The 15,689-nt window shown below is 44.3% G+C and overlaps 1 protein-coding gene and 1 pseudogene across 2 annotated transcripts in view; both read right to left on the bottom strand.

The window, feature by feature from the left end:
• The window catches only part of DNAJC6 (DnaJ heat shock protein family (Hsp40) member C6), a 191,160-nt gene that overhangs the window by 121,287 nt on the left and 54,184 nt on the right, over window positions 1–15,689 (bottom strand). The window lies entirely within an intron of this gene.
• Window positions 6,705–7,272, bottom strand: LOC142436064 (dynein light chain 1, cytoplasmic pseudogene; annotated as a pseudogene).

The raw sequence follows: 15,689 nt of genomic DNA, 5'->3' as shown, positions 1-15,689 counted from the left end.
GTGCCACCAAATCAGTTCCAAGTCATAGGTAACCTAAGGTGGTGGTTCTCAACTTGTGGGTCACAATCCCTTTGGGGGGTTGAAGGATCCTTTCATAGGGGTCACCCGATTCATAACAGTAGCAAAATGACAGTGATGAAGTAGCTACGAAAATAATTTTATGGTTGGGGGGATCACCGCAACATGAAGAACTGTATTAAAGGGTCGAAGCCTTAGGAAGGTGGAGAACCACTGCCCTAAGACAACAGAATGAAACACTGCCTGATCCTGTGCCATCCTCATGATTGCTGTTAGATTTGCGGCCATTGTTGCAGCCACTGTGTCAATTCATCTCCTTGAGGGTCTTCCTCGTTTGGGCTTTCTACTTTGCCAAGCATGTCTCTATCTCCAGAGACTAGCCCAAAGTACTTGAGGCAAAGTCTCACCATCCTTGCTTCTTGGGAATATGCTGGCCGCCCTTCTCCAAGGCAGATTTATTTCTGAGAATGTAAATCTTTAAGAGAGCGGGCTCATCATGCTTCTAAGAAGAGGCTGGTGGGTTTGAACTGCCAATGCTGCGGTTAGCCCAACATTTAGGCCTATGAAGAGCTTATCTGGAACTGATAATAATTTTATTAGAGTCGAAGATCCAGAATCATATTGCCTAGAATGAAAGCCTAGTTCCAATGCCTTCTAACATTGGACAAGTACTTCTCAGCCTCATTCTTCTCCCCTAAGAAGTGGCCATCAGAATAGTATCATAATTAGATGGTGATACAGAAAATTAACTTAGTACCTAAAGTACTATCCCTGTTTAACAGATACAAGGGTTTAACTAGAGTCTTGGTGGTTACACGTTGGGCTGCTAACTGTGAGATCAACAATTCAAAATCACCTGGGGGGAAAACAGTGCTTTCTCCTCCCATAAAAAGTTACCGTCTCAGAAACTGACAAGAGCAGTTCTCCCATGCCCTATAGGGCGGCTAGAAGTTGACATACACTCAATGGTAGTGAGTTAGGTTTTTCGTGTATTTATTATTACACTTCTGTTCTACTTAGTACTTAGAATAAGTCACTGTACCTGACGTGCCGATTTTAAACATACCAGCACCCACAATCCCATGAGCTAATTCCTTAAAGCAATAGTTTGGGACCATAATTCGGTACTTTTAGAGAAGGCATTAGATAAAGAAATATCTGAGTTGATAACACACAGTAAAATAACCCCCCTCTTTGCCATGGAAATTCCAGAGCACTGTGCTCATGCACCTTGTACCTAGACCAAGACTAGAGCAAAGGGTTACCATGTGGTTTAAAATCAGGAATTGTGTCCATCAAAATTACATACTTTCAGTGTACTAATTCCATCTGTATGCTGAGCAATAATTTCAGAATATAAAATACATGAAGAAGACCATGGTATCAAGACTGGATGAAAACTTACTCGATGTGGCTATGACTTCTCCTTGCTTGCTCATAAAAAAGAGGATTTGAAGCAATTTCTAAGGAAGCTCAAAGACTCCAGGCCTCAGTACAGATTACGACTCAGTGTAAAAACCATCAAAGTCCTCAGAACTGGGCCAACAGAAAACATAAGCTCATAAGAACAACATAGAGATCATTGGCTGCACACCTCCATGATAGGATCGCTGAAGACAAATGGGTGCACAAGCAAATGTGGCGAAGAAAGCTGATGGTGCCCGGCTATCAAAAGAGATAGTGTCTGGGGTCTTAAAGGCTTGAAGGTGAACAAGCGACCATCTAGCTCAGAAGCAAAAAAACCCACATGGAAGAAGCACACCAGCCAGTGCGATCACGAGGTGCCAAAGGGACCAGGTATAAGGCATCATGCAAAAAAAAAAAGATGTATGTATATATATATGTGTGTGTGTGTGTGTGTGTGTCTATGTATATATGTGTGTGTATATATATGTATATATATATATCATATTGAATGAAGGGGGAAGAGCAGAGTGGAGACCCAAGGCTCAAGTGTCGGCCACTGGAGATCCCCTCATAGAGGGGTTTAGGAGAGGAGATGGGTCAGTCAGGGTGCGAGGTAGTACCAATGAAGAACACAGCTTTCCCCCAGATCCTGGATGCTTCCTCCCCCCAACTACCATGATCCGAATTCTACCTTGCAGGACTGGATAGGGCAGAGGTTGTACACTGGTGCATATGGTGGCTGGAGGCACAGGGAATTCAGGGTGGATGATACCTTCAGGACCAAGGGTGTGAGGGGCAATGCTGGGAGAGTGGAGGGTGAGTGGGTTGGAAATGGGGAACTGATTACAAGGATCCACATGTGACCTCCTCCCTGGGAGATGGACGGCAGAGAAGGGGGGGAAGGGAGACTCCAGATAGGGCAAGATATGACAAAATAAGAATGTATAAATTACCAAGGGCACATGAGGGAGGGGTGAGCGGGGAGGGAAGGGAAAAAAAAGAGGACCTGATGCAAAGGGCTTAAGTGGAGAGCAAATGCTTTGAGAATGATTGGGGCAGGGAATGTGTGGATGTGCTTTATACAATTGATGTATGTATATGTATGGATTGTGATAAGAGTATGAGCCCCTAATAAAATGTAAAAAAAGAAAATGAAAAAAAAAGAAAAGTTGATCAATGAATGTACAAAGGTGCTTTACACAATTGATGTATGTATGAATTGTTATAAGAGTTGTATGAGCCCCTAATAAAACAATTTTTAAAAAATGAACAACATAGAGAAAAGATTGAATTGTCCAGGCTTTTCTTTTGCTTGGAGGCAAAAGAAACACTCATGGAGGCAGCATCAAGAAGGAAATGATGTACTGCACTGGGCAAGTGTGCTAGATAAATAAGACCCTCTCAAGAGATAAAGAACAAAGAGGTCACTGCAAGGACTAAGGTGAGCCTGACCTGACCCAGGGCCTTTTGAATTGCCTCAGATACATGTGGAAGCTAAGCAACGAATACAGAAGAGTGGAGAACAGTTGGTGCATTTGAATCCTATTGGCAAAGAATATTGAAAGCACCTAAGAGTTGCCAGAACAAACTAAACTGTTGGTAGAAGAACAGTCAGAATACAACTTACAAGCAATGATGGACAGATTTCAGCTCATATACTAGGGGTACCCCTTAAAAATAAAAAATTCCCCAAAGCTATGTATTTAAAAATTTTTTTTCTACAAAACAACTTTATGACCTTCAAAGTCCTCTCCCTTACACTGACTACACTTGTCAAATCTATGATTCCATTCTTTTTTTTTTTAGTCATCAATTGAAATTTAATCTTTTTTTTTAATTTTAACAATTTATTGGAGCTCATACAATTCTTATCACAGTTCATACATATACATACATCAATTGTATAAAGCACATCTGTACGGTCTTTGCCCTAATCATTTTTTTCTCCTCTTTTCTTCTTTTACATTTTATTAGGGACTATGATTCCATTCTTGGAAACATTTTTCAAACGCATCTGTTTGGATGGCTGACAGCCCCTCCCGTGTTTTTGTCTTCACCTCTTTTACATTGCCAAATCACTGTCCTCTCAAGCCCCTCTTCATTTTCAGAAACAAGAAGAAGCCACACTGAGTGAGGTCAGGTGAGTAAGGTGCATAGGGCAAGAGAGGCATGCTGGTTTTTTTGCCAAAAACTGTAGCACTGAGATGTGGTGGTAAAACCACTCCCCTGTCTGCCGTACATCAGGTCTTTTTTGTCCCACACCATAATGCAATAATTTCAGAACCTCTAAATAGAAATCTTGATTAACCATCTGACTTAGTGAAATAAACTCCAAATGCACTATCCACCTCAAAAAAAATGAGCATCATTTTGATCATTGATTTCACTTCATGAGTTTTCTGGGACAAGGAGACGAGGGTGTCTTCCACTGACTTGCTTGATGTTTGCTGTCATGGTTGTAAGAAGAGCACCGTGAGGGAACCAGTGGAGAGGTCTGGTGGGCTGGCCCCAATCCCAACTACTAAGTGGACACCGCCCTTTCCCCCAGAATTTATTTCAAAGGACAGCATTGAATCTGCTGCTCTGGGAGACTGACATAACTGATCGGAGCACACGGGAGCAGATGAAGGGGGAGGGGGAGAGAGTGGAGTACACCCTGGCCCACCAGGTCATGAGGACAATGACCCCAATTAGATTAGCCAGTCCACAGAGAGGAAACCATGGCCAGCCCAACTATGAGACATGACGCCCCACACTGACCCATAGCCCTACAGAGGACAACACCGGAGACACGGTGTGAGAATTGCACTCAAGGTGATCCCACCACAACAAGGCAAAACACTAAGGGGGTGCAACCAAACAGCAAGGGAACGGAGCGGTGAGGTCCCCAGGGAATGCTGAAGGTGGAATTTGGGGCCAGGGCGTGGACTGGAAAACACTCCTAAAGGTCAACAAACAATCCTTGAACTAATTACGAGCTTTTGTTTCTTGTTGTGTTTTGTTTTTGGTCATTGGTTTATTGTAGTTTGTTGTATACTGTTGCTTGGTTTTGCTCTGTCTTGTTTTTGTGCATGTTATTATCTTTGCAGGTCTGTCTAAATAAGATAGGCTGGATGAACAATCTGGAGGAGAAAACAACGAGGCCAACAGTTCTGGGGGGACATGGGAGAGGGGGACATGGGGGGAAAGGTAGTGGTGTTAACAAACCCAGGCACAAGGGAACAACAAGTGATCCAAATCGGTGGTGAGGAGGGTGTGGGAGGCCTGGTAGGGCATGCTCAAGGGTAATGTAACTAAGAGAAATTGCTGAAACCCAGGTGGGGACTGAGCATGATAGTGGAACAATAGGAAAGTAAAAGGAAATAGAGGAAAGAGCTAGGAAGCAAAGGGCATTTAGAGAGGTACATACCTAAATAAAGGTATGTACATATGCAAATATATTTATATATGAGGATGGGCAAATAGATCTATGTGCATGTATTAATAGGTTTAGTATTAAGGTAGCAGATGGACATTGGGCCTCCACTCAAGTACTCCCTCAATGCAAGAATACTTTGTTCTATTAACCTGGCATTCCGTGATGCTCACCTTGCTGACACAATCGCTGAAGACAAAGTGGGCACATAATCAAATGTGGTGAAGAAAGCTGGTGGAGCCTGGTTATCAAAAGATATAGTGACTAGGGTCTTAAAGGCTTGAAGGTAAACAGGCAGCCATCTAGATCAGAAGCAACAAAGCCCACATGGAAGAAGCACACCAACCTGTGAGATCACAAGGTGCCAAAGGGATCAGTAACCAGGCATCAAAGAACAAAAAAATCTTATCATTGTGTGCTCACCTCCATGATACGATCACTGAAGACAAATGTGTGCATAAGCAAATGTGACAAAGAAAGCTGATGGTGCCTGGCTATCAAAAGATATAGCATCTGGGGTCTTAAAGGCTTGAAGTTAAATAAGCGGCCACCTAGCTCAGAAGAAACAAAGCCCACATGGAACAAACACACCAGCCTGTGCAACCATGAAGTGTCGACAGAATCAGGTAAAAAGCACAAGAAGATACCACCACCACCACCCAAAAAACCCCATAGTGTTGAGAATGAGGGGCGTTGGAGCAGAGATCCCAAACCCATCTGCAGACAATTAGACATCCCTCACGGAAGGGTCACAGGAAGGGATGAGTCAATCAGGGTGCAGAATAGCACAATATTCTCTAGGTTTTTCAGGCTTCTTCACTTCCCACTATCATGACCCCAGTCCTGGCTTTTAGCTCTGGCTAGACCAGAGCATGTACACTGGTACAGATAAGAGCTCATGATACACAGAATCCAGGTCAGATAAGCCCCTCAGGAACAGAAATGAGAGTATCGATACCAGGAGCAGGAGGGTAGTGGGGAAGGGGAGGGGAGGAGGGAAAGAAGGGGGAACCCATTGCAATGATAGTTGCATAATTCTACCCCCTCCCGGGGGATAAACAACAGAATCATGGGTGAAATGAGGCAGCGGTTGGTGTAAGATATGAAAACAACAATAATTTAAAATTTATCAAGGTGTCATGAAGTGGGAGGTGGGAGGGAAAAAAGAGAAGCTGATACCAAGGGCTCAAGTAGAAAGTAAATGTTTAGAAAATGATGATGGCAGCATTGTACAAATACGCTTGATACAATTGATGTACAGAATGTTATAAGAGCTATAAGAGCCCCAATAAAATTATTTTTTTTAAAGCACAGTATGTTTCCACTCCACACTCTTTTTCTTGGTCAGTCAGAACCCGAGGCACAAATTTCAAAGTGACCCTTCTCATTCCCAAATCTTCCATTAAAATTCGCTGAACTGAGCTCCAAGAGAGTCCAGGATAACTTCCCCATCTCCTCAATGGTCCGTTGTTGGTCTTGTAGCACAAGTGCACAAATTCTGTTGACATTTGCATCCAATGGGGAAGTTGACAGAAGTCGAGAAGGAGGTTTGTCATAAATTGACCTTTCACCTTTTTTGAAAGGAGAAAACCACTTTCACTTGAGTTTGCCGCAGAGCGCTGTCTGTGTAAGCTGCGTTCAACATCACAACAGTTTCTGGGCCATTTTCCTGATCAGGAAACAAACTTTCACAGGCACATGCATACTGTTTGTTCTCTTAAATTGGCCTTCACAAAAAGCAAAGTTTGAGCGACACTTTTTTTTTAATGCACACATCTCCAACAGATTTTTTTTTTTAAGTATGAATTGTGAGGAAAGAAAAAAAACATGAGGCAGGGCAAAGTATGGAATAGAAAATAAATACAAATGTAAGCCGATTTGCTAATTGCTTTATAACCACAAAGGAGTACAGAGGAGGTCCTGTACCAAACAACACAAAAAGGTTCAAAGGTGGAGGTGTTCCCTTAGCAAGGCTGAAGAGTCCAGTCTCTGGTATTTGGAACTTAGGCGGCAGTCCTTGGTTTTGGATGGATCACTGGGTGTGTGGGCACAATCCATGCTTTAACCAGATTTGAACAGAAGGATGGCCACTTGGCCCAGGTAGAAGTAAATGAAGTGCTTAGTTTCATGTGTCACATAACTACCAAAGTTTCTGCCCACAATGCAGTGCCAAGTGGGATTGTACTTCTTGTCAAACTCCTTCTTGATGTAGGCCGCAATGTCCTTCTCTATGTTGTATTTCTCCAGCGCCTGAGTCGCGCACTCCACCGAGTCCTGTTGCATCTCCTCCGACATGTCGGCATTTTTTATCACGGCCTTTCGGTCACACATGGTTACCGTGAAGCGCGGACTAGCCGACTGCGACGGTCCTGGGGGAGGGGGTTAGAGCGGCTCAAACACAGCGAGAGCCGTCGCTACCGAAGCCGTGGCGCATCTAAAGAGCGACACTGTTTTTATGAAAAAAACTCACCGTGACCAGAGAGAACCTTCCCGCGTGACAACACTGGGCGCACTAACTCAAGAGAAAGTTGTTCGAGGCTCACCTGGTGGGAAAAATGCATCCTACGAAAGTCCACCCAGCGGATGTTTTTCCATTGTTTGTGGGGGGTGGGCGTGGGGCATATCCCCTCATACTTTGAGCCTGTTACCAGGAGCCACTGGTCCCTGGAAAAGGGCATCACGTTTGGCAAAGTAGCGAGTCAATGAGAGAGGAAGATCCTCGAGGAGATGGGCTGAGGAGTGGCTTCAAGAACGATCCAACCTTAACAACCGTGAGGACGGCACGGGCCAGGCAGGAGTGTCTCATTCTCTGTAAGATGGAGACGACTCAATGGCACTTCACAACAACAGCAGTAAGTCAGTTTGGAGGGTAGTGAGCATTAGAATTCATTGGGAAAACAACTTAATGGGGGAGGGATGTTCTGAAATTGATTACAGTATTGATTGTACAATTCTTCAGGATATGACTGAACTATTGAATTGTGGATAAAGTGTCAATAAAACCATCAAACATCATTTGGGTTTTTGTGTCTTTGTGCGTATGGGTACATGTAAGCACATGCATCCTCAGTAGGGACATGCAGTTGTTTCTGAGTAGGAACCCTAGTTATGTGTTTGCGGGTTATACACGGCAGAACCTTCTGTTCTGAGAAGTACAAGAGTTGCACAGTTGTAAATGTCCTATACATCATGGTACCTGAATTTACTTGGATAACAGTGGCAACGAAGAGTTCAGGCTCAGCAGACAATGAAAGAAAGTAGAGTTTTGTTTAGCTTAGTTTTCCCTGCTGCAGATGAATCGTGATCAGATTTCTAAAATGCTTTAACTAATAACAAATCAGTGCATAGTATTGGAACTTTTCCTTGGCAATAAGCCTCAGCTGCATGATTCAGAGTGATCTTTGTATTGAAAAGTTTATAGACACTGATGGTGAAAAACACTCAAACTGGGAGCCAATAAGCTGCATCTGGGCACAGTCATGTTTTCCTTGCCTTTTTTTTTTTTAGGTCAGTTTGTTTGCTTTCTTTCTTTGTTAAATATTTTTTTCAGAGGGTACGCAGGCTCCATTGTGCCACAGTTCCCCAGCAGGTCTGATTGTACACCAGCTAACCAGCTCTACCAGCCAGCCTTGCAAGCTTTAGCATCTGACATCTGCAGGGCAGTGGTGAAAACTGGCAATTAAACTCCATGCATGTCTCTAGATCAGTCTTAAACAGCAGAATGGAAATCATCTCTTGACTCTACTGTCCACCAGTCACTGCTTTGATTCACTCCCCCACCCCGCCCGTGGGAATTATCCTAGCAAGAAAATAAAGATATTGAATTATATGATGCTCCCTAGTTTGCAAATTTCCCAATATGTCTCCAAACTTCAGTTATCATTTCCCTCTTTCTCCTCCAGATGAAGCGCAGGAGGCAGAGACCACCGTCATTTACATTTTGCAGGTTGGGAAGTCCCCATTAATGAAGGTTTCACTACAAACTGCGTGCACAAAAGTAGCAGCTGTCAGAAGCAATATGCAAAGAGAAGGGAGGAGGTGTGCTGGGGAAGAAGAAAAGACTGATTTGCTATAACTGAAGAAAATCTGAAGCAGACCTATAGTGCTACCCAGGAATAAGTACCCCTCAAAATCAGGGTGTCTGTTCTTGAACCTCCCAGAAGGGATGCACATTTTCCAAGCAGGGCATATTTTTTTAAAGACAACTCAGTGTCCTGAACCCATGGCTCTCTGGGGACACTTGTGGAAATAACAATAGCTGCCACTGAATACTTACCATGTGCCAAGTGCCTTGCCTTCCGTGATGCTCACCATCCCAAGAGCCTTTGCGAATGTGTCACTACCTTCATTCAGAGCCAGAATTGGAGAGGTGAAGTACTTGCTGAAAATCACAGAGCTATCAGAAGTCAAACTACCAACCTCTCTTTCTGATCCCAAGTCCACCATTTTGGCATTGAAGTTCAGTGGCCACCGCACTGAAGAGACCATTCTGGTAATCAAAGTCAAAGCTGGAGGACCATGTGTGTGTGTGTGTGTGTGTGTGTGTGGGAGCTTCCCTGGGAACGACCTCTCTTCCTCAGCGTCAGTCACAGTTGGTTTGGAGGAGCTCCCTCACTACACTACAGATCTCAAATGTCAACGTGTGCAAGGGCCCACTGTGGACACACACGCCAGCATCTTACATCTGGAAGCGGTGGGAACTGTGGCAAAATGGAGTCGGCGCACCCCTCTTAAAAGCAGGTAACTACGAAAAGGAACTGACCTATAAGGGGGGATGGGCAACAAAACATGGATAGGAGACAGACACAGCCTGTTGCTTTTCAGTTTGAGTGTGTGGCCCCATCTACAGTCACGCAACTTGAGGGAAGGGGAATAACTAAAATGGTGCAGGTTATAAAACAAAACCAAAAAGCAAAGCATAGCTGACATTGGGAAGCACTGGTTATCAGTGCACAGCAGTTAGTAATTTCAGTAACTACACAGCAAATCATTAAATATCTAAAAAGAGGAAAATTGGTGTGGGGCCCTAGTCAGCATTTCCCTCCTTTACTTTGCACATGGCAGGCTCTGCCCCGTGAAACTTGAAGCTTTTCCATTGACGTGGCTTCTAACGGGAAATCTTGCGCGCAACCATAGTCTCGGAGGACTTGCATGCTGTGCTCCAGAAAATTAAGACTTGGCTACTCTTACACCTATTTCCACTAAAAGTAAGCTACTAGCTTTAAAAGAAATTTGATCTCTATTATGGTTGTACACATGTACATGTAATAATGGGTGTGAATGCAAATTAAAAAGACATCAAAGCATTGTGGGAAAACCAGGCTTGGAAGGAGGTGGGGGAGAGATACAACTATGTTTGAGTCCTGGACCTGCCAGATGCAAGTTTGGGATACTCAAGCAATCACCCATGGCTGGATCCCCTTTCTAAAAAGTGGAGGAAACTGACTGCCAAGGAAGAATCATAGGAAATAAGGTGCACAAAAGCACTTAATAAACACTACAACCCTTCTTGTGACATCTAAAACACAACAATTTGAAGTCACAACATTAAGCAAGTACTACAAATAGAAAGAGTACTGTCACATGGTTTCATGTTGAGGCTCCTCGAGATGCCTCTTGATTTCAGATGTGTTAATATTCTTTTCAAAGTCTTACAATTGAAGAAACACGTTGTTATTATTATTATTTGACTCTGTGTTAAACTGAAAATATGTTTTTCAATTAATGATTCAGTATTTGCTAATTGAACAAAACTCCAGCCTTTCGATTAGCAGCCCGATACATTAACCATTTGCACCACCCATGGATCCCCATGCTTTCTTAGGACATACCTATTGCAGAAAGGCGCCCTCAAAGCACAGTGTGGGATCGATCGGGCTACTAACCACAAAGTCAGTAGTTTGAATGCATCAGTCACTCCACAAGATAAAGGTGAGGCTCTCTGCTCCTGTAACAGATGTATAGTCTGTGTACTGAGCAAGTAATCTGAGAAGCGGAACTCTATGAAGAACATAGTATCAGGATTGAAAGAAGGTTTATTAACACCCTGGGATATACAGATGACACCACCTTGCTTGCTGAAAGCAAGGAGGATATGAAGGAAGTACTTGTTTAAGATTAAGGCATGAAGTCTTCCATAAGGATTATTGCTCAATATAAAGAAAACAAAAATCCTCAAAACTGGACCAACAGGTAGGAGCATAGTAAATGGAACAAAGATGGGAGAGGTGAAGGACTGCATGCTGCTTGAGCCTGCAGTCATCCCTCATGGGGCAGCAGTCAAGGAATCAAACGACATACCACACTGGGAAACCCTGCTGCAGAAGACCTCTTCAACGAGTTGGAGAGCAAGGATGGTACTTTGAGGACTAGGGGGCACCTGACCCAACCCTTGCCATTTTTAATGTCCTCATATGCATATGCAAGTTGGACAATGAGCAGCAAGGACCTTAGGGTCAGCCTCACCACAAGACACAACATCCCCTTACTGACTCACAGTGCTACAGGGGGCAGCACCTGAAACACAGTGTGGGAATTGAGCCCAGTCTGACCCCCCACCGGGGCATAACACGAAGGCTGTGTAACAGAGCAACAAGGGGAGCAAAACAACAAAGTCCCTGAGGAATTCTGAAAATAAACTTTGGACTCAGGGGGAGGGGGGAGGGGCAAGGTGGCGGCACTTGGCACTGCATCAAACCTGCTGATAGGAAAATATTCATAAGGGCCAGTACACAGACCTGGAACTATTCATAGGCTACTTTCCCGCCTTTCCCCCCCCTTTTTCCCCCCATGTCTATCTATATAAGATAGTCAGGATAAACAATTCCAAGAAGAAAGCAATGGACAAATGGTTCTGAGGAGGGAGGGGTCAGGGGAGAGAAGAAGGCGAGGGAAAAGGAGGGGAGAGTCAACAAACCCAGGGACAAAGGAACAACAAGAGATCTAAAATCGATGGCCAGGAGGGTATAGAATGCCTAGTGGGGTCCAATCAAGGGCAATGTAGCCGAGAGGAAGTACAGAGCGCCGAATGAAGGTTGAGCATGATAGTGGGACAGGAGGAAAGTAAAAGGGAATAGAGGAAAGAGCTAGGAGGCCAAAGACATTTATAAAGGTATAAACATAGGCATGTACATATGTAAATATACTAATATATAATAAAAGGGATATAGGTCTGTGTACATATATTTATGTTAAGTATTGAGGTAGCAGACGGACATTGGACCTCTATTCAAGTACTCTGACGAACACTGAAAGAACCAATGGACTGTCAAACGAACAAACAACTCTGTCTTGGGAGAAATGGTCAGAAGGCTCACATACTGCATATACTCGAGTATAAATCGACCCGAATATCAGCTGAGACACCTAATTTTACCACAAAAAAACTAAGTTAAAAATATGCTGAAAAATTCTGCAGTACTTTGGCTGTTATCAGCAGAGTTTAGTCCCTGGAAAGGGCATACTTGGTGAAGTAGAAGATCAATAAAAAGGAGATGAACTGACACAATGGCTGCAACAATGAGTTCAAACATAACAATTATGAGGATGGGGCAGGGCTTGGCACTTCCCATTCTGGGTGCCTCACACCCCCACCAACACCACCCTTGGTGGTAGATTTTGATCCATTTAATTTTCTTCTTTATCTTACTGCCGCACTTTGCTTTGTGGACCTCAGGGCGGAGAAGCTAACAATAACACCATTTCACACCCACAGAGACTAGATGTAGCCAGTGCAGCTGCGTGCGGGGCAGGCAGCGACTGTTGGTGACCCTCGGGCTCCTCTGCTCCTTCCATTCCAGTACAGCCACAGATCCGTAGCTGGGCACTTGGCCATGCAGTACAAAGAACGACGTATTTCTCCATGCCGTCTTGCGCCTGAAACTTTTCACGAATGAGTGTTCTACAGTCTGCTAATTGTGGGCATGGGCCTAAGCTCTGACAGTTGTGATGCAAATTATGTGCAATCCTTAAAATGAGTGGGGTTGGGATGCCCTTCGTCCAGCCCCTCCTCCATTCACTGGTTGGACTGTGAAGCGCCAGCCGCTATCCTGGATCATGCGGGACTGTGAGGACAGCAGACTTACACAGGGAAGCAGGCAGGGAGAAGAAACGTGGTGGTCTTGGGAGACTTGTGCTAGATCTGGCCTGGTTAACTCTGGACTTCTCATCGCTGACAGAGAAACAAACACCTTTCTCTTAAGCCTTTGTTATTTTTTGCTTTTACTCTATGGAAATCCAAACATCATGAAAAATTCAATCAAACCACTGGAGTGTACTGATTTATTTACAATACTTACTGGTGATGACATAAACTCCATGTGATCTTGGACAAATTATATAAATTCTCTAATCCTCAATATGCTCCTTTGCATAGCAGGGAGTTAGAATCCACGAGACGGCCACTGAAATGAACAATCTAGTGGCAGCGTGCCATGGGCTAGCATTGCAGCACAGAAAGAACCCAGAGCTTAACGTAGTGCCTGGCATATAGTCAGAGTTCGATGAACATGATCTCTTTTTGCAATTTCTCATCGGTGTCCTCCACTTAATAGATGGCCGAATCAAATATGCTCGACTCCAAAGCCAGTGCTCTCACCTCGCCCGGATCTGCAGCAGCCCGCCTGTAGCCTCTCTGAGCTCCCAGGAGAGCTGCCCCTTCCTTGCCTATGATTCTGATTCTTTGATCTGCCCACATGATCTAAATGCAGGCTGGGACATTCTGAGCCAAAGCTATTACAGAACTTAAAGCAGTGTGCGCATTTATGACACAGCGACTCTGAGTCTATTTGCTTCAGCGTGGTGAAAGAAGAGAGCCTGACTTGTTCTACACCTGTGGATAAATAAGGGACTGGAGTACTAGGTGGAGGCACTTTTAGTGTATCGTTCAAGCATACATAAAAGTAGCAAAATAATTACCTAGTCACTGGCCATCTTGTTTCCTATGGATAGACCCCTAATTATCTTGGAGCAAATTCCAGACTTCCTATCACTTTTCCAGTGACTAGCTCAGCAGGTAGCAGTGCACCAGGAATGGGGCAAGGGGCCATTCTACAGTTGCAGACAGGCTAAAGCCCTCTCTCTGGCCACCCCTTCCCTTTCAGGAGAGACTGATTGTCAGAGAAACCTACATAAACCTCTCACTGACTTATTTCTTAATGAAAATGACCCATCGTGTTTTGTTTTGTTCTTTGTCAGTGGTTTGTTTATGTTGTTTTATTCTCTGGTTGTATACTGTTGCTTTGTTTTCCTCTGTCTTGTTTTCCTGCATGTTAGTGTCTCCACAGGTCTGTCTGAATAGGACAGGCTGGATGAACTACCTGGAGGAAAAACAATAGGACAGACAGTTCCTGGGGGACAGACAGATCCAGGTGGAGGAGGGGGAGGAGGGTAAGGAAGTGATGTTAATAAACACAGGGACAAGGGAACAACATGGGACCCAAAATGGTAGTGAGGGGGGAGTGACAGGCCTGATGGGGAATGATCAAGGGTAAGGTTGCATAGAGAAGAGGTATAGCTGTAGCCCAGGTGGGGACGGAGCATGGTGGTGGGGCAGGAGGAAAGTCAAGGGAGAGGGAGGAAGGAGCTGGGAGTCAAGGGACATTTATGGAGGTCTAGACAAAGACGTGTACATGCAAACATATATATGAGGATGGGGAAATAGATCTAATTATCTACATTTATAGGTTTAATATTAAGGTGGCGGAAGGACCTTGGGCCTCTACTCAAGCACTCCCTCAATGCATGAATACTTTCATTTATTAAATTGGTACTCTATGATGCTCACTCTCCCGACACAACTGCTGAAGCCAAAGTAGGTGAACAAGTAAATGTGGTGAAGAAAGCTGATGGTGCCCGGCTATCAAAAGAGATAGTGACTGGGGTCTTAAAGGCTTGAAGATAAACAAGTGGCCATCTAGCTCAGAAGCAAAAAAGCCCACATGGAAGAAGCACACTAGCCAGTGCGATCACGAGGTGTCAAAGGGACTAGGTATAAGGCATCATGCCAAAAAAAAAAATATGTGTGTATGTGTATATATATATACATATATATATGTATGTATGTATTTATATATATACCACATTGAATGAAGGGGGAAGTGCAGAGTGGAGACCCAAGGCCCAAGTGTCGGCCACTGGAGATCACCTCATAGAGGGGCTTAGGAGAGGAGATGGGTCAGTCAGGGTGCAAGGTAGTACCGACGAAGAGCACAGCTTTCCCCCAGATCCTGGATGCTTCCTCCCCCCAACTACCATGATCTGAATTCTACCTTGCAGGGCTGGATAGGGCAGAGGTTGTACACTGGTACATATGAGGGCTGGAGGCACAGGGAATCCAGGGTGGACGATACCTTCAGGACCAGGGGTGCGAGGGGCGATGCTGGGAGAGCGTAGGGTGAGTGGGTTGGAAAGGGGGAACTGATTACAGGGATCCACATGTGACCTCCTCCCTGGGAGAGGGACGACAGAGAAGGGGGGGAAGGGAGACTCCGGATAGAGCAAGATATGACAAAATAACGATGTATAAATTACAAAGGGCACATGAGGGAGGGGGGAGCGGGGAGGGATGGGGGAAAAAAAGAGGACCTGATGCAAAGGGCTTAAGTGGAGAGCAAATGCTTTGAGAATGATTGGGGCGGGGAATGTATGGATGTGCTTTATACAATTGATGTATGTATATGTATGGATTGTGATAAGAGTTGTATGAGTCCCTAATAAAATGTAAAAAAAGAAAAGGGAAAAGAAAGAAAGAAAAGAAAATGATTAGGGCAAAGAATGTACAGATGTGCTTTATACAATTGATGTATGTATATGTATGGACTGTGATAAGAGTTGTATGAGCCCCTAATAA

Source organism: Tenrec ecaudatus, chromosome 1, assembly GCF_050624435.1.
Source record: "Tenrec ecaudatus isolate mTenEca1 chromosome 1, mTenEca1.hap1, whole genome shotgun sequence".
Classification (NCBI taxonomy): domain Eukaryota; kingdom Metazoa; phylum Chordata; class Mammalia; order Afrosoricida; family Tenrecidae; genus Tenrec; species Tenrec ecaudatus.
This window is presented reverse-complemented; position numbering and strand designations above follow the sequence as displayed.